The 24,055-nt window shown below is 47.6% G+C and overlaps 2 pseudogenes; one reads left to right on the top strand and one right to left on the bottom strand.

The window, feature by feature from the left end:
• Positions 1 to 1,132: 1,132 nt before the first annotated feature.
• Positions 1,133 to 8,920, top strand: LOC119338709 (annotated as a pseudogene).
• LOC119341363 lies at positions 8,870 to 10,734 on the bottom strand (annotated as a pseudogene).
• Positions 10,735 to 24,055: the final 13,321 nt, after the last annotated feature.

The following is a 24,055-nucleotide window of genomic DNA, read 5'->3' as shown; positions in this document are numbered from 1 at the left end:
GCTCAATTTTATGTTATGTACTATTCAATGTTGAATTTTCAAAAAAAAAATAGAGCTATGTTTCAAATTTTAACTTGAAACTTTGTGGCAACCTATATTGATGTTGTGTGAATGTCCTAATTATTTCTAAATTTTTTTGAACATTTTAAAATGTGCAACGTGAGATTGGTGCATCGGTAGCACTACACGCATCGGTGCACCATATATTCTCCTGGTTTAGCCGAGTGAAACTGCTGAATTGGTACAACCACAACACAAATGATATGTTTCTCTTATAGCAACACATATGATAGTGCTCGCTCACCACATGCATTCGTGGCACGCCGACCCATTAGCGAGAGTGGGAGGTGCTGTAGCGGTTTTGGGTAGTTATTCCGTTGGTTTTGGAAGCTTATGTCGTTTTCCTTCTTTGTATTTCTGTACTGGTTTTCTAGGTATCTTGCCAGTTTTTTATTTATTGTATTTCTTATTTGTTCTTTATTTTTCTTTTTGTTCATTTTTATTGTATGTCTTTCTTTTTCCTTTTCTTAAAAACTCAAACATTTTTTAAAATTCCCGAATATTTTTTAAGTTCTTGAACTTGTTTTAAATTCATGAACTTTGATGGTGTAACGACCCAAGGGTGCGTCACCTTGTCGGTTTCCAACCCAATTAGGGCGGCCCGAGGCCCCTAGGTTGTTTCCGTCCTGAGGCATCACGTTGGCCCATGAGCTGTATGAAATGAAGACTTTGAAGCCCTGCTGCTCAAGACCAGGAAGCCGGATTCGTGGAGAACTCTCTCCATCGTTGTAGGTTATACCTGGCCATGGGCCGCACCGGTCCGGGCTTGGGCCGGGCATGAAAAAGCCCACGGCAGAAAATTGAGTCCCATGCCATCCCAGGCCCTACCATCGGGCCTACTTTTCAAGCCCAAGCCCAGCCCATCTGGTAAAAAGCCCTGAAAAGCCCTTAGGGCTTAGGGCCGTGGGCCAGGCCTCTTCCCTAAAATGCCAATATGCCAAGCCCAACCCCGTCTAGGCCCTGCTGGTGGGCTCAAAACTCAGGCCCAAGCCCGGCCCACAGGCAAGCCCATTGGGCCTAGGCCCTGGATTTTAGGGCCGGGCCTGGGTGGGCCAACAAGGCCGAGCCGGAAATGGCCAGGACTACTGTAGGTGGCTAGGTTGTGTAACCCTAGTGGCCCCGTATCTTATATAAACGGGGGCAAGGTGGTCGATAAAGCACATTAAAATCGCTCAGTATTATGTGTACATTGTACACCCCAATCGCAATATACACGAGCAAGAGTAGTGATTCACCTCGTAAGGAGATCTGAACCTGCGTAAATCTGTCTCTTGTTTCCCCTCTGATCAAATCGCCACGCCGGGATACCCTTACGAGGGATCTATCGGAATCTTTTCCGACAAACCTTTTTCAAATTCATGTTTTTTTTGAATCAGCAATCATTTTAAAATTCATGAAGCATTTTTTATTCATGATTTTTTGAACTCATGGACATTTTCAAATTGTGTTTTTTTGAATCCGTGATTTCTTGAATTAACGGGTATTCAAAAAAAATTGCAAACATTTTCAAATTCGTGAACATATAGATCGTTTGCTAAGGCAATAGCCTCTCCGATCGGCCCTGCACTTGGAGTCCATCCTCCCGCGCCTGACCACACTCTCACACTACAAGCAGTTCCACGCGCAGCTCATCGCATCGGCCCGCCTCTACTTCGAAGTTCGAACCCTCCCTCCGAGCCCGCTTCCTCGACCGCCTCGCGCTCTCCGCGCACGCCACCGCGCTGCCGCACGCCCTCCTCCTCCTCCGCTCCCTCCCCTCCCCCGCCACCAACGACCTCAACGCCGCCCTCCGTGGCCTCGCCGCCTCCTCGCACCCCGCGCGCTCGCTGCTCCTCCTCGCCGACCGCCCCTCGCCATCCCCGCCGCGGCCCCGCCTCGACGCGCTCTCCCTCTCCTTCGCGCTGAAGGCCTCCGCCCGGTGCTCCGACGGGCCCGCCACCCTGCAGCTCCACGCGCTCGTCCTCCGTCTCGGCTGCACGGCCGACGTCCGGCTGATCACCGCGCTGCTCGACCCCTATGCGAAATGCGACGACCTCGCGTCCGCACGGAAGGTGTTCGACGAAATGACCGTGCGCGACGTTGCCTCGTGGAATGCGCTGCTTGCTGGGCTGGCTCAGGGGACTGAGCCTAGCCTGGCCCTGAGGCTGTTCCACAGACTGGTAGGGAGCTTCGGGGAGTTGCCACCAAGGGAGGAACCCAATGAGGTGACCATCATTGCGGCGCTTTCTGCGTGCGCACATATTGGCTCGTTACAGGACGGATTGCATGTACTGATCGTCGTGTTTGCGATGCGCTGATCGACATGTACTCCAAGTGCGGTTCATTGGCCCAGGCGCTGGAAGTGTTCCACTCCATCAAACGAGAAGACCGGAAACTTGTGTCATACAATACTGCGATACAAGCAATTTCCATGCATGGGCATGGGGGCGATGCACTGAAGTTGTTTGATGAAATGCCGACATGTATTGAGCCGGACGAAGTGACTTACATTGCTGTTTTGTGCGGATGCAACCATGCTGGGCTTGTGGACGACGGCCTTAGGGTTTTTCACGGCATGAGGGTTCCTCCTAATGTAAAGCACTATGGCACTGTTGTGGACCTTCTTGGCCGTGCAGGCCGCCTTGCTGAGGCATATGGTACCATTAAGTCTATGCCGTTTCCGGTAGATATTGTCCTCTGGCAGACATTGCTTGGTGCGTCCAAGACGCATGGTGATCTTGAGCTCGCGGAGCTAGCTGCTACAAAGCTTGCTGAGCTTGGTTCAAATGTTGATGGTGACTATGTGCTCCTCTCCAATGTATATGTGTCCAAGGCATGGTGGGCAGATGTTGGTCGAGTCCGTGATACCATGCGAAGCAATGATGTGCGGAAAGTACCTGGTTTCAGCTACACAGAGATAAGTGGTGTAATGCATAAGTTCATTAATGGTGATAAAGAGCACCCAAGGTTGCAGGAGATTTACAGAGCGCTAGAGGAAATTATGTCAAGAATAGGTGAGCTGGGATATGAGCCGGAAACAAGCAATGTGCTTCATGACATCGGGGAGGAGGAGAAGCAGTATGCACTGTCCTATCATAGCGAAAAACTGGCCATTGCATTTGGGTTGATTGCCACACCACCCGGGGAGACCCTGCGGGTGATAAAAAAATCTGCGTATCTGTGGGGACTGTCATGTAGTGGCAAAGCTAATATCTAAAGCCTATGGCCGAGTGATTATCATCCGGGATAGAGCAAGATTCCATCGGTTTGAAGATGAGCAGTGCTCTTGCAGCGATTACTGGTAAAATACTGGTGTGTTCGGTGATTTACAGGGGCTGATGGAGTTGATAACGAGCCACTGACTTCACAGGATCAACAGACTGCAGGTTTGTCAGGAGTTCATACAAACCCAGCTTACTAGTGTGGCTTCATATGATTCAACTTCCATTTGAGAAGAATCTTGCAAGTGAACTCAACCCCACTAGCTTGAACTTTACTCTGTGTTTGTGATACTACATTAGTGTTCACAATCCATCAAAGTGTATGATCACTGAGAGGCCATCAGATATTACACCTACAAGATGTAAACAGATAATAGCTTTGCACTAGTGTTATTCTAGTGTGCTATTAGAGCGAGCAATCAGGTGTGTGTGGGATAGGGGTCATGATATTTTTCCGTTCTGGGAGCCCAGAGAAATTTTCGTATTTGCGGAAAATATTTTCCTTTACATTGCTTTCTTGTTCCTCCCAACAATCTTACAGTGCCATACTATACTCATGGTTCTTATTTATATTAAATGTCCATTGACTTCATCTGATATCAAAATGTCCAACCTTTTGAGGATGCAATTATTTTACAAAGTCTTTGTGTCTGCAGAATAAGTCTTCACACTCTTTTTTGTGGAAGACTGTCTGCCATAAGACTATAGTGTTTAATGGAGTCAAAATAGCTTCAGGTTGTTATGAACACAACCTTTTGCTCCTTTCTCCATTTTGCTCTGTACAGTCGTGGCTGCACAGTTTTAAAAATACATAATGTTTCTCAGAAATGTCACTGTTGACATGTCATTTTTTAAACCAAATTTATTAGCAGCAGATACAAATTTATTAACACCCACAAGATATTGTTTTCTTTGAATATTTCTGGAGATTTAAGTTTATCAAGGAACCTCTTTCCTCTTATCGCAAAAAAAAGAATCCAACCTCCTTCCTTGACTTATTTTTCCTATGTATGTTCCAACTGCTTTCAGTATGCACTTTGTTTGATTGTCCCTTTCATCCAAGCATGAATCGCATTTTTCGTGTCTCATAGTTTGGTCTTGTTTTCAATAACTTTTTCCATGCTGATACGTCCAGAAACTCTTTGCAGCACTTTGTAGACGGCTAATTCAATTCAAAGATGCCGCTGGTGAGGCATTCATTGTTTTGTTGTTGGCTGCACAAAAACAGCCTTAAGGAAGAATGGGAGGAATTCATTGAGAAATGAGTAGATCTGTAGATATGATGCGTCCAACCAGAAGCATTCTGCTATTGTAAAGGTAAGCCAGCTATTCCATGTATTACGATAGTTCCATTTCGCTTGTGAATGTGAATCGAGTCAGCCATACTCTAAAGATAAAGTAATGAAGTTTATCATGTATTTGTATTCCTTCATGGAAACAACATGAACACAAACTGTTCATTTAAGAAGGTATGCACATTTGTACTGAATTTCTTTCTGTGTACTGTATTTATCTATGCAAATTCAGATAGTGTTTGGACATTTGATAATATCAGAACTAATGTTGCATGGGGCTGGATTACTCTTGCAGTGGGGGAGAATAGAGGTTAAAGTGGCAAGAATGAAATGAATGTGAGGAAAGGATGATCACTTTCAAAGCTTCAACATTCAGAGTTAATGCAAAGCCTCTGGTCTACCATGCTCCTGCTCTTTCTCTGAAGTCTTGGTTGTCCAGAAATGGCGCAACCGAAATGCTTTCAAAGACATTCTGATGCGATCATCCTAGGTAATATTTCTGTTCCACCATTAGTGCCAAGTAAGATACCTTCCAAACGAGACCTTGATTGTGAGAAAAATATGCCAAAATATATGGTGCCTGCTTTACGTCAAAGGAAGATGTTGCACTCAACAAATCAAAGAGGTATATTAGGCTCCATGCCTTGCTCACGTACTAACCAGGGAAGTCAAAAATCAGATATTTTATTCAAGACTCCAAGGATCACCACGGTTATGATTGGTGACATGCCTATTAAGCTAATTTCTTTGGATGAAGCGGAGCCTTGCTTTAGAATGCCATGCAGTACGAGACTCGTGCCGTCTAGAGTAGCACCAAATTATTTTGGTAGAGCTTAACTAAGGAAACATGAGTCTTTGTAATGGAAATCACGTGTGCCAATAAACACACAGATATCCTATTTTTAATTGGAGTCTTTTTTATAGGAATAATTTTTTTGATAGAGTCAAGTTTAGATACGTCTGTCGAGTCCGTAGCTCAGGTGCGCCCTATATAACGGGAGGCTTCGTCCAATGTCAGGTTAGGTTATATATATCTTTGGTCTTTCTAGCCCTAACTCCTACGATCATACCTTCCTCCACAAATTATTTCCTCTACAAATATTTAGTTGTTTGCACGAGTGAAAGATCAGGGCCACCCCATAAAATCGTCTCAAAGCAATTTGAGTCGTATCACGTTCACATGGATCGAGTGCCACCTATCGCTTTGGGTTGTCAGAGCTCCCCATTGGCTCTTAACTAGACCGCTTAACATCTACCATAATCAACATAGGTGTCGTCAATTTTAAGCTTATCCCCTGTCACCACGGAAATGCAAAGGAGCGCTCGTCCTCGCCTGGTCACGGTATCCTCTACCGTTCCTTTGTCATCTGGATTAGACATATTGTAAGTTTGTGGAGCAGAGCTTGATTTAATGTTGCACCGAGTTGGCCCAGATGGAACCATAACTTCGTTGCTGTGATGCTGGACCTGACGGCCAGCTCCGTCTTGTACCCGTGGCCCAGTTCCACCCTAGGGGAAGGATCTCGTCATGCACCATCCGTTAGTTATGAACGAGCTGGAGCTATAGCTGGAGCTTGGAGGGGCCATTGCTCGCCTGGTCGTCTATGCCCATCACGATGGTAGCTCTTATTTTTATTTTATTTTTGTGGGGGTGATGGTAGCTCTTATATGCATGAAACAACACAGCAGTTCATCTGTCTGCCGCTTTTCCCTCCCAATGAGGTTCGAAAAATCAAACATTTGAATTCCAATCTACGTACTTCCCACTCTCCTGTCCAGCCCAATGCAACAAGTGGAACCATCAACCATGGATCCTTGGACGATTTTTGTGAAAACCAGTCCCACAATTGGAAGAAAATTAACGTCCTGAAAGATAGCACAACAGAAGAAAAAAAAATAGGCGAGTTTGCATTCCCAGATTTCTTTCCCAAGACTGCCAGGAAGCAAATAATTTTCTAAATTTTCCATTTGCACACTACAAAATTTTCTAAACGTGCCATTATCAAGAAAACATTTCTTTTCTTAAAGTTGCCATCAGACCATGCCAATTTCTGTAATGCATGTGTTTTTTTGGGCATTGTACCGTGGTAACTTAAAAATATATTGCCATGGAAACTTAAATCACACGCTAGTTAGTATTTTAGAGCATGACATTTTTATCTTTTGGAGCATAGTAACAATTTTGCTATTTTATGGCATGACAATTTTATTGTTTAGATCATGACAAACATTTTTCAGTTTTGCATGATTTTTAGCGACAACTTAAAACTTCGGTGACATGGCAACTTGGTTTCTATTGCCATGGAACTTAAATTACACGGCCATGTCAAGTTAAAATACATTGCCTTGTACTGGACCATGGCAATTTCCTGTAGTTTTATTTTAGATTACTATGCAATGTTTGCCGTATACGTATTTTTATTCTGTTCTGGGCCATGTCAAATTCATGTAGAGGGTTGTTCTTTTTTAGTTACTATGTCAGTTTGTCGCATACACATTTTCCATTTTCTGTGGTGAACCATGGCATTTTTTGTCGGTTACTTCATTTCATAAAACATAATTTTTGTTTTTCGATTTTGCCATGTGAACAGTACAGTTTTTTTTTAATAAATATTCCATGTGACGATGATACCATTTTTTTAGCGTATGTAATTTTTGGTATTTGGACTATGGCACTTTCATTGTATATACCATAAAAAATTTATTTAACATAGCACGATGAAATTATTTGTGGATACCCTGGCAAATTTATATTACATCGTCCGCGGTAGCCGATGACAACGAGGAAGGGAAAAGGGCCAAAAAACCATGGCGGAGGTAGTACTAAATATGCAATGATCTTTTGAACACGAAGAACATTTTTTAACAGACATGTAAAAGTATTTATTGAGTACACATGAACTTTTTCTACATCCACAAACATTTCCTTGATGTACATGAACATTTATATTTTTTAGCACGTGTATTTTACCCAAAAGAATAGACAAACTGAAAATAAAATGTAAATACAACCGGATAAAGATAATAATAGAGCGTTCTCTCCACAAGATCTTTTACAAACTGCGTTGCTAGCTTTTTCTGCTTAGATTAGAGGAAGTGGGTTACTAGCCTTCGTTTTACTCTTTTTTTTTGTGGTGGCCTTCGTTTTACTCACGAAAAGAAAAATACAGTACTACTCACGAACAGCCCACTGAGATGTCCGTTCCACTGACGTCTTCGTCAGCTCTCCGTTACGGCGCCTGCACAGGCCGTCGTTTCCACGTACGGCCCCACACCTGTATGCATGCGTTTTCTGCTGTGCAAACTCACCTGCGTCTCTGCGAGCAGTAAATGCCATCTCCAGCATCGCGCTGTCTCATTGGTCCACAAAGCAGGAGCAGGCGAGCTCGTCCACCATATCGCCACTCTCCCTGTCACCAGGGCTACTGGTTATGCAGTGCATTCTGCCCTTGTGTATTCAGTTATGAAGAAATTGTAAAAGTACGTTAAATGAAGTTTGGGGTCTTATGTTACTGGGCTGAAACCATCTGTCCCTGAAAGCTAATGCAGCTCCTCTACTTCAATGGAAGAGAGCCTGGAGCATGTTGACCACATCAGATGTGCATCAAGTTTGAGTTCAGGACACTAAACCTGATAAGATCCTGCAAATTCTACAGAGAGAAATGTTTGGCTGGACCATGGACCTCCGCGGGCAGCGAATGTTTGATGCTTATTCAGGTTATGTGCCGCTACACCGTTCTTCCCCACCCCTATATTCAGGTGCCACCATTTTATCCATTCAACTTTAAACAATCTACCACACCCGTAAATTCAGGTGCTGCTATTCTATCTGCTCAATCTTCTTTTGTAACGTTCAGTCTTCGTCAAATGTTTCTAATATTCTCACCCAAGATGGAGGGGTATGGCAAATCACATCTTAAAGTCTCAGTCCTCTTTTACACATGCAGACAGAAATTTACATGCTTCTTATTTGCAGTACATTATTTTGTACGGTAGATTCACAAGGTACAAGCTGCACATTCAGCACAACATCAGATATCATGGCACAGTTGTTTCTATCCTTTCAATAACAACAACAACAAAGCCTTTAGTCCCAAAGAAGTTGGGGTAGGCTAGAGGTGAAACCCATAAGATCTCGCGATCTCTATCCTTTCAATCTTCTCATATATTTGTAACATTCAGTCTTTATGGAAGACATGATTCCTGGAGGCAGTGCACATGTTCTTATTTGCAGTACATTATTTAGCACAGAAGATTCACAAGGTACAGGCAGCACCATTCAGCACAACAGCAGATAGCATGGCATGGCTCACATATCACCGTTTTTTTTTTCATAGTTCAATTCTTTGGTGTGTCTGCATGGTTCCAGTTGGCATGTGCAAAGGAAGTATAACTCCTTCCACCGGCCACATCTTCTTCACGTATCTGATTGCTAATTTCTTTCAGGTCATCTTCCGCGAGCTTTATCTTTAAGGAGTCAATGTTGGAGTCCAGATTCTTGATCTTGGTTGTTCCTGAGAAATTAAGGAGCATATTTTTCAGTTGTGCCTACTGGAAAAATGAGCTTGATTACGGATGCACTCGTTTGGATCTTGGAAGCGGCAACAAACGCAAGAGTTTTCTTTGAGGATAAATTAGGCCATTTTCGGAGGCGTCAAAACTGTTTACGGTTCAAAATCAACACGAGGGTACAAACGGTAGAGCAAACAACCACAATGATATGTTCGCCTGCCCTGTTTCACGGCCAAATAAAGCTGGATAAGTTTCTCAAAGAGGAAACTGCACCAATACACAACATTTACCTGGTATGGGAACCACATCACCCCCTTGATGCAGAACCCAAGCTAAAGCTAGCTGAGCATGGCTGCACTTGTGCCTCCTAGCTAGTTCTTCCATCTTCAAATAAAGATGCTTGTTCTTCTCCAGATTTTCTGCTGAAAACCGTGGGTGCCCTTTCTGTGAAAAATAGTTGACTACTGCAACTGACTGTCTCGGTACCAGATTGGATTCATCAGAGACTTGTTCCGTGACTCCTCTTCCGCCGAAGAACCCGCGGCCAATCGGGCTGTAAGGAACAATTCCAATCCCCAGTTCTCTGGGGTCCATAGACAGCAGAAGAATCAATTCCATTATATGATCAGTAGCTTGGGACTGCCATTCTGGAACGTAGTCCCTCCGTTCCTCAATTCTTGTCGTGGTTTTAGTTCAACAAGAATTATGGAACCGAGGGAGTAGCTCACAAGTGGAATTTGTGATGTAGAAAATTCACCTGCAGAGCGGCACAATGTCGGGCTCGATGTCACGAGCCCAGAGAGACCACTCCATCTGCACTGCAGAGATCGGGTGCACAGCGTGAGCACGCCTGACAGTGTCGGGGCTCGCCTCTGATAACCCGATGTACTTGACCTTCCCCTCCTCCACTAGCTTCTTGAGCTCACCGACCTACAGAAGAAGCACGTTTCAGCACAGGAATTGCAGTGTCAAACACTCGTGTATGCAGTTAGCACTAATCAAGAAGGAAGAGGGCATGCAGACCGTGTCTTCGATGGGGGTGGTAGTGTCTACCCGGTGCTGGTAGTAGAGGTCGATGTAGTCGACGCCGAGGCGGCGCAGGCTTCGCGCACATACTCCGGCTGGCCGCACAAGCTGGTGCCCCCGGCCTGCAGCTGGATCCCGAACTTGGTGGCCACCTGCACCTGCTCCCTCGGCAGCTGCTTCAGCGCCTGTTCAAGACTTGCCCTTAATCAGTTTAGTCTCTCTCCTTTACAAAGAAGAAATCAATGAAGCGACGGGCACAAAGAGACCATACCTTGCCGAGGAGTATCTCGTTGGCGTGGGCCCCGTAGAAGTCGGAGGTGTCGAAGAAGGTGATGCCGCGGCGGAAGGCGTGCGCGATGATGGCGGCGCCGGCGTCGTCGTCGAGCGGGGAGTTGTACGAGCCCGTCAGCCCCATGCACCCCAACCCCAGCTTAGACACCTTTGTTACGTTGTTGGATCGTTCGGTTCAGTACGTGCTAGCGAGACCGACAAGAGGAAAAGATGACTGATCGGCCGACTCACCTCCAGTCCCTGGGTGCCGAGACCGACGCGAGGAATCACTGGGATTTTCTCCATCGCGCCGACGAGCGAGCTCACTGGCGGGGACGACATAAACGGATGAGCAGTCGTGAATATTGCCGGAACTTGCAGGATAGCAGCAGTGAGTGAGCAGACGAGTGGTTCGGTGAGCATAGATGGTTAGCTAAACTTCGGAGTGTTTTATAGAGGGCTCGTCAACTTGGATACGAAGTACTCCCTCCACGTTTAAAAACAGTCATATACGTTTTTATCAACCCAGATGATGTAAAGTTTGATCAAGTTTATACACAAAATTATCAACAACGTGAACCCGGTCTAATTTCCTTCATAAGAAACTCTCCAAACACCATTATATGCGTTTTTATTTACAATATTTGTTTATACTAAAAAGCAAATACTCCATACCATATTATCTGCTTATTACTTACCGCAACTAGCAAAGCTAGCGAGATTGATAACCTCACTAGGACCGTTGGTGGCACATGCAAGTTTATTTTATTTTATTGCAACACTACTTGAAGAAGACTTAGGTGCTACCTGCTGATACTTTGGTTCTCAAATGAAAGAAAAGTTACCGCTTGCTACAAACTCTTACTATTCAAATCACAACAACCGGCTACCAATTAAATTTTGGAGTTGGCAAATAACCTCCTTTCCATTGCCTGTCGGGTATGTATAACTTAATTACTTAAATACTCTTAGGTGATGTTATGCATTTTTTTTAAAGAAACAACAAGACTGCTACGTATTTTTATTGATTTTCAGATAATAAAGTACAAAAGAGAAGTCTTGAAACCAAAGTCAACAAAACTAAAACAAAACAACAACACGAAGAAACCTGGCACAAACTACGTTTAGCTCGGCCTCCTCCCCAAGAAAACTTAGGGTTCCTTTGCCTCCCGTCGGCGCCGGCGCTGGTCCGCCTCGTCTCCGGTGGTCTTAGGGCCATGGCGGCGCGGTGGATCTCGGCCCTTGCCGGCGGGAGGGCTCCGTTTTTAGATGTTTCTTCAACTTTTGATCGGGTTTGTGTCTTGCTCAGAAAGACGAGACGTCGGCGGCTCCCTGGAGATGGAATAAGGTTCTCCCCGCCTAGTCCCCGTTCCGGTGGTGTGTCTAGCATCGTCGGTGGGCGTGTGGAGGTGTGTCTCCGGCGGATCTATCCTTGGTGGATTTGCTCGAATCTGGTCGTAGTTCGTCTACGTTTGTGTTTCTTGAGGTTAGATGCTTCCGATCTACGCTACTCTTCATCGGCGGCGGTTGCTGTTCTGCTGCGCTGGTCTCATGGGACCTTAGCACGACGACTTCTCGACTGTCTACTACAACAAGTTTTGCCCGACTCTGGCGAGGGAGGGGCGATGACGGCGGCGCGTCTTCGGCTCGCTTCAGTGCTTGTAGTCGTCGCTAGGTGGTCTACGGACCTGGATGTAATTTTTATTATTTCTGGTGTTCGTTGTATTGCCATGATTGAAGATAAATAGATTGAAAGTTTTCTCGAAAAAAACAAACAAACAAACAAAACAACAACAAAGAAACAAATTAAGGAAGGAGCTACAGAGGCAGAAGTTACAACAACTGTGTAAACGGCTGTGGCCTGAATATCCGTTTCGTTCTTCTGTTTACACGGAATGACATGGTTGCTAATACGTTTTTTGAATGTCATTCCTAGCATCCGTGGCACGTATTGGCTTGTGTTAATAAGAAGTCATCTTCTCTCCGTACTCTTTGAACGACATGTCGCTGTTGCTACACTAGAATTCAAGCAGATCGGAATTCATCAGCCAATCGGCCTATGGATATGTTGGTCCATTCGTTTATCTGAACGATATACCGCTGTTGCTAATAAGCTGCTGCCTTCTGGTGTTCTAGCCTACCACGTCAGGCAAACTGGCCTGCTAATAGTCAACTTGAAAAGTGACGACACGGGTAAACACGAAGAATAAAATGGGCACGCCGATCACTATATTAACGCTCAAAGCTGACCCTCAAATCACCCGCAAAACACTCATTTATGTCCGAATCAAGTTGTTCATACATACTTTGTCATCCAACATGGACTAGTAGACGTGCCCGTAGACGTGCCCGCGTGTCCATTCTCCTGCAAACTAAAAGCAAATTGGGAGGGCTTTGCGAGAGTCTGTGTCTCCGTCACGTAGGACTCCAACAACCTCGGGCCACCCAAAATCACACTGGAGCCTATGTCTCCATCCCTTCCCCCTTACTCTTCTTTGCTCTGCATACACTACCTCCCTGGCCGCCGCCGCCGCTATACCACCCCGGTCGCCCTCGAACTCCTTGTCGGACTTCTGATCCACCGCTTCACCCGGTCGCCATGACGCTTTGCCTATGCCATCATTTCACCTATCGTCCATCCGCCGCGCAGGTACCGTCCGCACCTATGGATGCCATATGTGGGTTCACCATGCCCGATAAGTGTTTGATGAAATATCAATGCTTTTTTAATGTTTTTTTAAGCAATGGATTCGGACATGAAATACTTGTATGAGAATTATGTTGAGACATCCGACGAGGAGGATTATGCGGATGAAACGATGATGATGCAGACGGTCCTTGCAGACGCAGAACGTGCGGAAGAGTATGTTCTCAATTTCAAGGGATCGTTCAAGGGTCATCGAGTACTCAGTCGAAACAGGGCACGGAGGCCATGCCCGCCGATGGATGACTACTTTACCCCTGATGCCCTATTCACGATTTTTTTGTCAGCCTACGGAAAATATGTCCGATCTCCTCATTTTTTTGGCGAGGTATGATGATGTCCAGGGCTACAATGACTACATCTTGAAGAAGGTTGTTGTGGGATCATAAGTGCACAACTGCATTGCGGATGCTTGCATATGGCACAACCATACATTCATATGAGACAAGTACCACACAAAGAGGGCCTAGGTCATCGCCCGGCACATCAGCACATTATTTAGAGAGAATTCCTTATTTAACACCATGTTTAAATTTTATTGCCTATTTGACATCGACAAATAATTTCTTCCTTATCTAATAACGAGTCTAATTTTTATGCCTTTTATGACACTTCTGTCCATTTTGAGCCTAAATGACACTTGAAAATACCCTCTTCCCCCCTCATATGGTATGTTTGTGCACGCATGCTGTTTGATGATTTTTTTTATATCATCTTTATTAATAATTATTATACTATTGTTTGTTGGGTTTTCTTATGGAGCCCACATAATCTATTTTGAAAGTCTGAGTTTTTTTAGTACAGGATCTCCAAGGGAGAATATGTGTATGTGTCTGAGCCCATATTAGAATTGCCCACTATATGGGCTCCACTGCATGTATGGGCAATCTTCTCGTGGAGCTATATTATAATTTTCACATGTTTGCACGTACTGTTGCGTGTTTATGCACACACGTGTGGATATGCAGTTCACGCGTGCTCACGGGGTGGCGCGCTTACTTGTCAGTGTTGCTAACATTGAGTTCCTGCCGGACGTGGTGCCCTGGATGCATGAAGGCGTTTTGTATCAGTTGGATGTTGAGTATGAGGATCCTAACCTTTTTAGTGAGCTTGAGGATGATAATCCCATGGACACATCCAAGGGAGGAGGTGCTTCGAGGCACCAGGATGATAGTGCTAAGAATGCTGATGATAAGGCCAAGGGGCCTTCGGGTCCGTCTGATTCTGGTGACACCGATCCTGTTAGGTCAACTGGTACGGTCCCGATGAGCACTTTGCAGCTTGGTTCCTTGGGGGGGTTCTCGGCTCCGCCTAGGCTTTGGTGTGACCGAGTTGATCCTGTGAGCCCTGTGGTGAGTCCGTGTGTTTCGTTGCCTATTGAGGTGGGAGGTGCTGAGGGGCAGGAGGCCCCTCCCTCTTCTCTTGCACTTTCTCCGGCGATGGAGGAGGTGGCTGCGCCGGTGGTCTCGGCTGGAGGTGGCGGGCAGGAGGCCCGGCGCCTCGCGTCGTCATCATCGTCGACGCCGAGGGCGAGCTCTGCGCTCCTTCCCTTGAGGCCGGCTGTATGCGGAGGGGTGGGTGTCGGTGTCAAAACCGGCGGATCTCGGGTAGGGGGTCCCGAACTGTGTGTCTAGGCGGATGGTAACAGGAGACAAGGGACACGAAGTTTTTACCCAGGTTCAGGCCCTCTCGATGGAGGTAAAACCCTACTCCTGCTTGATTGATATTGATGATATGGGTAGTACAAGAGTGGATCTACCACGAGATCAAGGAGGCTAAACCCTAGAAGCTAGCCTATGGTATGATTGTTGTTATTGTTGTTGTCCTACGGACTAAAACCCTCCGATTTATATAGACACCGGAGAGGGCTAGGGTTACATAGAGTCGGTTACAATGGTAGGAGATCTACATATCCGTATCGCCAAGCTTGCCTTCCACGCCAAGGAAAGTCCCATCCGGACATGGGACGAAGTCTTCAATCTTGTATCTTCATAGTCTTGGAGTCCGGCCGATGATGATAGTTCGGCTATCCGGACACCCCCTAGTCCAGGACTCCCTCAGTAGCCCCTGAACCAGGCTTCAGTGACGACGAGTCCGGCGCGCATATTGTCTTCGGCATTGCAAGGCGGGTTCTCCTCCAAATTCCATGTGCTTGCCGAATAGTGTCCGGCTTCCTTATAAATGTTGCGCTCCTTGGCTTCTACGCCCAATAATGGCCCTCTTCCACGTGTCGCACGAATGTGAAAAGCCAGGGTATTTTTACATTTTACCCCCAAGCTGCACGGATAGGCTGCCTATAAGAGAGGCAAGGATCTAGATCCAAATCACACCATCATCCTTCCGCGAGTACTCATCGGAGCGCCCCTGACAAAATCCCATTCCACCATGGACAGTCGATGCGGCTCCTCCTCTCGCGCTCCCAGCCCTCAGCCAGGAGATTGGAGGAGGTGTTCAGTTCCGCACAGCGAGCTGGTGACGCTCCAAGCGGAGGGATACCTCCCTCCGGCCTTCATGGTCCCGGTTCGAGCCGGACTAGCCACCTACAAAGGTGGGAAGCAGGCGGAGAGCACCCCCAGTCCCTCCAAAGGAGAGCGAGTGTGTTTCGTCCCTTATCTAATAAGGGGGCTTGGATTTCCCATACATCCGTTTCCCCGGGGGCTCTTGGAGTTCTACGGCCTCCAGCTCCATCACCTTACACCCGCCTCCATTTTGCACATCGCGGGTTTCGTAGCTCTCTGCGAGCTATTCTTGGGCATCGAGCCCCATTTCGCACTGTGGAAGAGGCTATTTTGCCTCGTACCCCGTTCTCACGAGGGGTCGATATATCAAGTGGGCGGAGCCGAAATATGGCGCATCGCCGGGACCGGATATCTATCCGGAACCCCAAAGAAGGCATCCGAAGACTGGCCTTCGGAATGGTTTTATGTGGAAGATGCTCCACTGCCGGACCCAGTTCGGATCAGCCTCCCGGAGTTCAGCTACGCTCCTCTGAAGAAACGCCTGAGTCGGCGCCCGCGGAGCCCTCAACGGGAAGATGACAGGAGCGTCCATTATCTGATGGGCCGGATAAAGTTACTGGCCCATTCCGGATTGACCACGATTGGAGTCATGGCCACGTGCATTATGCGAGGGGTGCAGCCGCTCCAATATAGGGGCCACCCCATGTGGGATTTCAACGGGGAGAATGACACCACCCGTCATGGCCGCAAAGGACCGGGATCGGCTGACGATCTGGTGAAGATCCTGTCCGGTTTGTTCAAGGGGGAGAAAGAGGACTTCCTCCGCACGAGCCCATTGAATGGATTCTCCATGAACAACCCTCGGAGCTGGGTAAGCGGAGGTTCATTCATCCGATCCGCGCTTTCAAAATTAAATGTCTTACTTTATGATTTTGACGCAGGAACTGCGCCGGGATGTGGAGGGCATACACAGTCCGGCTCCACAACCCGAGGATCCGGGAAGATCCCTTGATCTGGCCTCCGAAGAGGACCCGGACATAAAGGTGGAGCTGATTGATGGGGTGTTCCACCAACTTAGCATGGACAATGCTCTAGTCGCCATTACGGCCGACTACCCCGGTTTATCTCCGGCTCCCCAGGTAACTATGACCGGAGCCCTAACACCATTACTCATCCATGCCTATTTCTGAACACTGTATACCAACGGTGTCCCGCAGGAGATACCTTTAGGGCGGGAAGATGGATCTGCGGCGGCTGACCAACAAGGGTCAGTTCGGTCCAGCAGGCGGAAGAGGAGTGCGGCGCGAATCGAAACGTCGCCGCAACGGTATGGAGCACCACCGTATTTAAGGAAAAGATTTCTGGGAGGTGTATTAACACTCCTGATTCTTTTAGGAAAAAGAGCGCCCGCCGGACTGTGCCCGGAGAGGTCGCCGCTCAAGCCTCTGCCAGCCAGGCTCCAGCGCCTGGACCAGAGGGGGAGGCGAGCGCGAGGCGCGAGTCGGATGCTCCTCCAACGGAGGATGCCCACATGCTATCCGCCACCAGGTCTGAGGTGGAGAGCGCCATGAATCACAGGCGCCGCCGGACAGTTCTTCGTGACGCGTGTTTCTCCCCGGAGGTGTTGAATGCCTTCAATGGGGGAGACGCGCACCTCCGTGCCGCTCAAGATGGTTTAACCAGAGCCACGGAGCAGTATGTGAAAGACATACGGGTAAGGAATTTTAACAGTTATATATGCCAGTAGCCCCCGAGACTTAAAATTGTTAGAATAACTGATTTAAGGATCATATGATATGCAGGATCTGACGGAGAAGAATACCCAACTGTCCCAGGAGCTTCAAGAGTGCAAGGCCCAACTGGAGGCCGCACTAGCTGCAGGAGGAGGCGCAGAGACCCCCACAGGTAACGCATATTTCAAAAGGATGAGCAGTTTATAGCGTGCGACATGCGTATGAATCTGACAATAATATTGCAGATGTTGCCGGACTTGATCCAGACAAGCAACAAATACTGCGCCAGCTGAAGGCCGGCAAGAGGGTTCTTATGAAGGTGCAGCAGGAGAGGAACAAACTCCAAGATGCCCACACCCAGCTGGGAGAAGAGCTGAAAGGTGTTCGGGCCCAGCTGTCTGGCTCCGTGAAGGAGAATCAGCGGCTTCGTCGCGGCATTTATAGTAAGTGCTTGAGAAAACCCCTTTGAAAAGAAGAGTTCGGCGAGGAAGTCGATTGACAGAAATGTGTCTTTAGGTGTGCTCACAGGTCTCCCTGCGGAGGAAATGCCCGGTTCAACGGGTGACCAACTTCCCGAGCTGGTGCAGCTGCACGAACGTGTTCGGCAGGCGATGAGTGGCGTCGCCCAGGCCTTATGGCCGTCCGTCTTCCTGCCCGAGGGCCTTGGAGGGCTTGCGGAGAAGCTTCAGGGAGCACGGTAGCGCTTCCGTCTGTGGAAGATATCGGCCTGCCGTCAAGGCGTCAGGGAGGCCTGGGCCATGGTGAAGACATGGTACAAGAAGGCGGATCCGAACCACATGGCCGAGGTCGGACCTGTAGGGCCCGATGGGAAGGAGATCCCTGTGAGCTTAGTGTACGGCCAAGTAGAGTTGGCCGCTAAGTATTCCCAACGGGACTGTAAGTTAGACAGCCTGTTAGACGGGATTGAAGAGGAGTACAGTCAGTCAATCTGACGATGTATTTTAAAATGACATGTAAAATGCCTTCTAGCCGGATTGTAGATCATTTGTCTTTGCCGACCTTTTCGCTTTAACCTCGGGACCCTAGAGTCCGGAGTGTGTCCGAATACCTTCTCGGTTATGAAAAAACCGGGGCATGCATGGAGACCAGGCGTAGGGGTCATTAGGGCTTTATCAGACAAGTGCCCAACTAGTTATGTTATATTACATGGTTAGTAAGAAACATCTTCCAGGGAGAATAGTTCCGTTAGGGGTTCCTTTCCCTGGGAGGCATGCCCTAAAGTGCATGTTCGGACTGCGAAAAGAGCAGAAAAGCATCTGGGGGCAGATAAATAAATAAATAAGAAATCATCTTTCAAGTCACCGACCGAATATTCCCTTAAGAACGCTAGCTTTCGGCTTCACCCAATCTGAGGTACACATCCGGCTGACCCGACAGTAACAATCGCAGAGGTGCTCCCTTTACCTCCTAGCCGAACAATCAGGAATGTAGGGGTAAGCACAGGAGCCAGGCAACCCAGCTTGGCCAAAACTTAAGTCATATCGATGCATATAGTGGTGAATAAAAGGTTCATGCGAAAGTTTGACGCATGTGTTGGGTATAAAGCCCGTATAAATAAGCTTCTGTTAAAGAAGCCCCCAGGTACAATGAGTGCGGATAGCACGTCAAGTGTGTGCGAACAATGTGCAGATCAGCCCTCAAAGGCTCTATGAAAAGGGGAGGAGAAAATAGAGAAACAAGAGACATCTGAAGTATAAAATGTGGACGGAGGAAGGAGACGAACTCTGAGTCCGGCGCTAGGCGTAGAATCGTCGGAGGCGGGCTGCGTTCCATGGGTTCGGCTTGAGTCGGTTGTCTGATGCGTTTCGCAGATGGTATGCTCCGCCGGTCAGGACTTGGTCGGTGATGAAGGGACCTTCCCATTTGGGCTTGAGTTTGTCCTTTTTCTTGTCCGGCAGGCGTAGAACTAGTTCGCCAACATTGTAAGTTTTGGCCCGTACTTCTCTACTTTGATATCTTCGAGCCTGCTGCTGATAGAATGCGGAACGGGCCTTTGCCACGTCGCGCTCCTCCTCCAATGCGTCCAAACTGTCTTGCCGATCCAACTCGGCTTCTCTTTCTTCGTACATGCGCACTCGAGGTGAGTCATGAATTATATCACAGGACAAGACTGCCTCTGCGCCGTATACCATAAAGAATGGCGTGAATCCGGTAGTACGATTTGGCGTGGTCCGCAGCCCCCAGAGTACGGAGTCGAGCTCCTCCACCCAGTGTATGTTAGATTCCTTAAGGGATCGTACTAACCTGGGTTTAATGCCGCTCATGATTGACCATTTGCTCGTTCGACTTGACCGTTGGTTTGAGGGTGATAGATTTAAGCGTAGTCGAGCTTGATGCCCATGTTTTTGCACCAGAGTTTAACCTCGTCGGCCGTGAAGTTCGTGCCGTTATCGGTGATGATGCTGTGGGGGACGCCGTAACGGTGTACTACCCCGGATATGAAGTCTATCACAGGTCCGGATTCGGCCGTTTTAACTGGCTTGGCCTCTATCCATTTGGTGAATTTGTCCACCATGACCAATAGATACTTTTTGTAAGGGCATATTTATTCCCAATATGTTTTGGTGATTGATGACAATGCTTGTGCAGACTAATCGTGTGCGTTAGTTCTTTCAGAGATTCATCCATTGGCACGAGACGATTTCCTCCCCTCGGTGTTGTAATTCAAGACAGTGTAGCTCCTTCGTTTTGTTGTTGGTGGACTAGTTTCATAGGAGTCACCGTACTATCAAGAGGGGATCCGTTTTGGTAAGACTTGGGTGGAATCACACGTACACATCATTATCACACCTGTCGTCTTTCCTTCCGCATCTCTGGAGCTGCTGTTTTCCCCTTACTATGCTCTGCTTTGCCCTAGCGGTAGTACCGCGTCCACAGCGGTAGTACCGCCGAAACTCCACAGCGGTAGTACCGCTCTCAGAGCGGTAGTACCGCTTGGGTGTTTCGGCCGTAGTACCGCTGTGCGTCTGGGCTACTTCCGCCTCGATTCTCGAACGAATTTTTTGTGTCGGGTTTTGCGGCACTAAGGGAGGTAGTAGGGGCAGTAGTACCGCTCTAAGCGGTAGTACCGCCCTTCCCTAGCGGTAGTACCGCCCTGGTGACAGGGCCCTGGGCAGCGCGGCAGTACCGCTGGGTCTAAGCGGTAGTACCGCCCGGAGCGGTAGTACCGCTCTTCCCTGGCGGTAGTACCACCCTGGGGTCAGGGCCCCAGGCAGCGCGGCAGTACCGCTGGGTCGAGCGGTAGTACCGCCCGTACCGCTCTATGCGGGGCTGGTAAGTGGGATAACGGTTGGATTGTTCTTCCCACTATGTAAAGGGGTCTTCTTCCCCAAAGTTGACCTACCTCTTCCCCCAAAGCTCCATTGTTGCTCCAAGCTCCATTTTCGCCCGATCTCTCTCCCTAGCCAATCAAACTTGTTGATTTGCTCGGGATTGGTTGAGAAGGCCCAGATCTACACTTCCACCAAGAGAAATTTGATTCCCCCCACTTATCCCTAGCGGATCTTGTTACTCTTGGGTGTTGAGCACCCTAGACGGTTGAGGTCACCTCGAAGCCATACTCCATTGTGGTGAAGCTTCGTGGTGTTGTTGGGAGCCTCCAAGTGTTGTGGAGATTGCCCCAATCTTGTTTGTAAAGGTCCGGTTGCCGCCTTCAAAGGGCTCCAATAGTGGAATCACGACATCTCGCATTGTGTGAGGGCGTGAGGAGATTACGGTGGCCCTAGTGGCTTCTTTGGGAGCATTGTGCCTCCACACCGCTCTAACGGAGACGTACTTCCCCTTGAAAGGAAGGAACTTCGGTAACACATCCTCGTCTCCACCGGCTCCACTCTTGGTTATCTTGTCCCTTTACTTTTGCAAGCTTACTTGAGTTATATCCATTGCTTGCTTGTGTGCTTATTGTCTTTGCATCATATAGGTTGTCCACGTAGTTGCACATCTAGACAACCTATTTCATTGCAAGTTTTAATTTGTTAAAGAAAAGTCTAAAAATTGTTAGTTGCCTATTCACCCCCCTCTAGTCAACCATATCGATCCTTTCAGTTGGTATCAGAGCCTCGTCTCTTTATTAAGGACTTTGCCGTCCGAAGAGTATGGTTGACGTCAACGACGGTGCGGAGGAACACTCCGGTTTGAATCCCATCTCGTCTTCGGCCGAAGGGGGAACCTCGGTCTCTCGTGAGGAATTCAATGTGGCTTTTGACACATTGAAAACCTCCATGACGGCCGAGGTTAAAAGCATGTTTTCTGAATTCCTAGAGGGACTCAAACTATCTACCTCGCCAATGAAAGTGGGTGATCCCATTAACAAGGTGACGGATGCTAACCCCGACAAGGGGGAAGCTAATAGTGAAAAGAGTCCGTCTACTAGTGGTAGAAATGGCACCGACATCTATGCCCATGTGGAACCCCCGGTGTATAGAGGACCGATCCCCTCTACTCATTTGAATCATGCCGGTCCTCATCCTAAATATGTGAAAAATGAAGATTATGATTCTTGGGTTTATCGCTTCAAGCGTCATTTAAAACATGTGAATACTAACCTTTGGAGAATTATTGAAGAAGGTTTCTATCCTCATGATCCAAGCAACTTCACCCCTCAAGAAGAAGTGGACAATCAATTCAATGAGAGTGCTCTCTTCATCATCCAAGATGCTATCCTTCCCGAAGATCTCCCTCATCTTCGACCTCATGTCATGGCTAAAGAAGCATGGAAGTGTGTCGAGCGTATGTATCGAGGAAGTGCTAGCATTCAACGCTCCAACTATGAAGTGGTGCAAGATGAAGCCGATGAGTTTGCAATGAAAGAGGATGAAGAACCTCGTGAGCTCTTTCTAAGAGTGACCAAACTTGCGGTCGCACTCCGAGATCATGGGAGCAAGGACACGGATGACAACTGGATCAAGCGCAAGTTCCTCAAGGCCATGATGCCCTACAACAAGGCCATGTCGTCCGTCATCCGCCAAAGACCGGACTTCCACTCCATGACCTCTGGTGAAGTGTTGGATGAGTTTGTTGCAATGAACATCTTGGATAAGACCGCCGACAATGCGGTGCTCCGTTCCCAAAGGGCAAAGAAGCCAAATCTTGCCTTGAAGGCCAAGGTTAGTGTGGAAGAAGAAGAAGAAGAGGAAGATGAGGAGAGAAACCCCGAGGACACGAAGTATGATTATCATGAGCACATGGCTCTTGCCTCAAGACAGTTTTGGAGTAAGAAGACTACAAGACCCAACTTCAACAAGAACAACTCAAGTGGCCTCAAGGGGAAGCAACGAGTTAGAACTTGTTTCAACTGTGGCAATGTCAGCCATTTCGTTGCGGATTGTCCTTACGAGAAGCGGGAAGACAATGGTGGCAAGTTCATTCGAAAAGACAAAGCCAAGTCCTTCCCAAACAAGAACAACTTCACCAAGAAGATTCCTCCTCGCGGGTTGGTGGTTCAAGAAGAATACCGTGAGGATGACGATGATGATGAAGATGGTGAAACAATGGCCATGGCATCCGTTGCCATTGTCTCAACTCCTCGGGTGTCTCTTTTCGATGCACCTAACGAGAACATCACCGCCAAGTGTCTCATGGCTAAGGCCACCAACAAGGTAACCCCCAACATCAAAACCACCATTATTCCTAACCCTCCTTCAACGGATGACTTTGATAATGGTAAGGGGTCTAATGAGGAGATCAATGAATTTGAGTCCTTCATGAGTAAGCTCAAAGGCAAATCCAAGAAGCACTTCGTTGCTCTCTTGGAACAACTTGGTGAAGCCAATGACATGATCGAGGCTCATGAAGAAACCATCACTAAGATGGAAAGTCATAGTCGTGACTATGCCGATGAGATATCGGATCTCTCTAATGCTCTTGAGGAAGAGCGTGGGAATCTTTTGGCTCTTGAGGAGTCACACAACGATGGTCATGCTAAACTAAAGAAAGATCTTGATCATGCTCTTGTTGTGTCTCGTGTTCTAGCTTCCGAGAAGGCTAAACTTGGGGTTGATCATGTTAGACTCACGGAGGAGTTTGACGTACTTGACAAGGCCCACGAGGTCTTGAAAGGTGCTCATGCCACCCTCAAGGAGTCTCATGCTCAACTCCAAGTTAAGCTAACCAAGGAAAAGGCCACATTTCCTCACATGGTCTTAATTGATAATGCAAATGCTACTAACCCATGTTGTGAGCATGTGCATCTTGTGGAGGAAAATGCCAAGTTGAAGGAACAACTCGAGAAAGGTCTTGTGTCATGCATACAAGGCGAGAAGAACCTAAATGACCTTTTGAGCAATCAAAAGGAAGTTGTGGGCAAGGAGGGAGTTGGGTTCGCACCCAAGTCCAAGAACAAGAAGAAGAACAAGGAGAAGAAGAGCAAGACAAATCGACCTCCTCCGCTCACGCAAACCTTTGTGAAGGAGGGAGAAGGTGCTCCTAAGGAGAAGAAGAACAATGGGAAGAGTGGTGAAGCCAAAGAGCGCAACGCCATCTCTCCCAACAAAGCCGGTGACTTTAACCCCTCTTATGTGTTGTGCCGTGCTAGTGATGGACATGTTTATGCTAAATTTGTTGGTTCTCCTTATGAGTACATTGAATGGTCTATTTGGGTTCCTAAGACCCTTGTTACTAACATCAAAGGACCCATTACTCAATGGGTACCTAAAACCAAGCATTGATCTCTTGTAGGTGTTTGCTTCCGGTGGGGGATCATGGTTGCTCGATAGTGGAGCAACAAATCATATGACCGGGAGCAAGGACTTGGTGGTGGACGTGCACAATATCCCAT

The sequence above is a fragment of the Triticum dicoccoides genome, chromosome 7B, assembly GCF_002162155.2.
Source record: "Triticum dicoccoides isolate Atlit2015 ecotype Zavitan chromosome 7B, WEW_v2.0, whole genome shotgun sequence".
Taxonomy (NCBI): domain Eukaryota; kingdom Viridiplantae; phylum Streptophyta; class Magnoliopsida; order Poales; family Poaceae; genus Triticum; species Triticum dicoccoides.
Note: the sequence above shows the minus strand (reverse complement) of the source record. Positions and strands in the feature narration are given on the sequence as shown.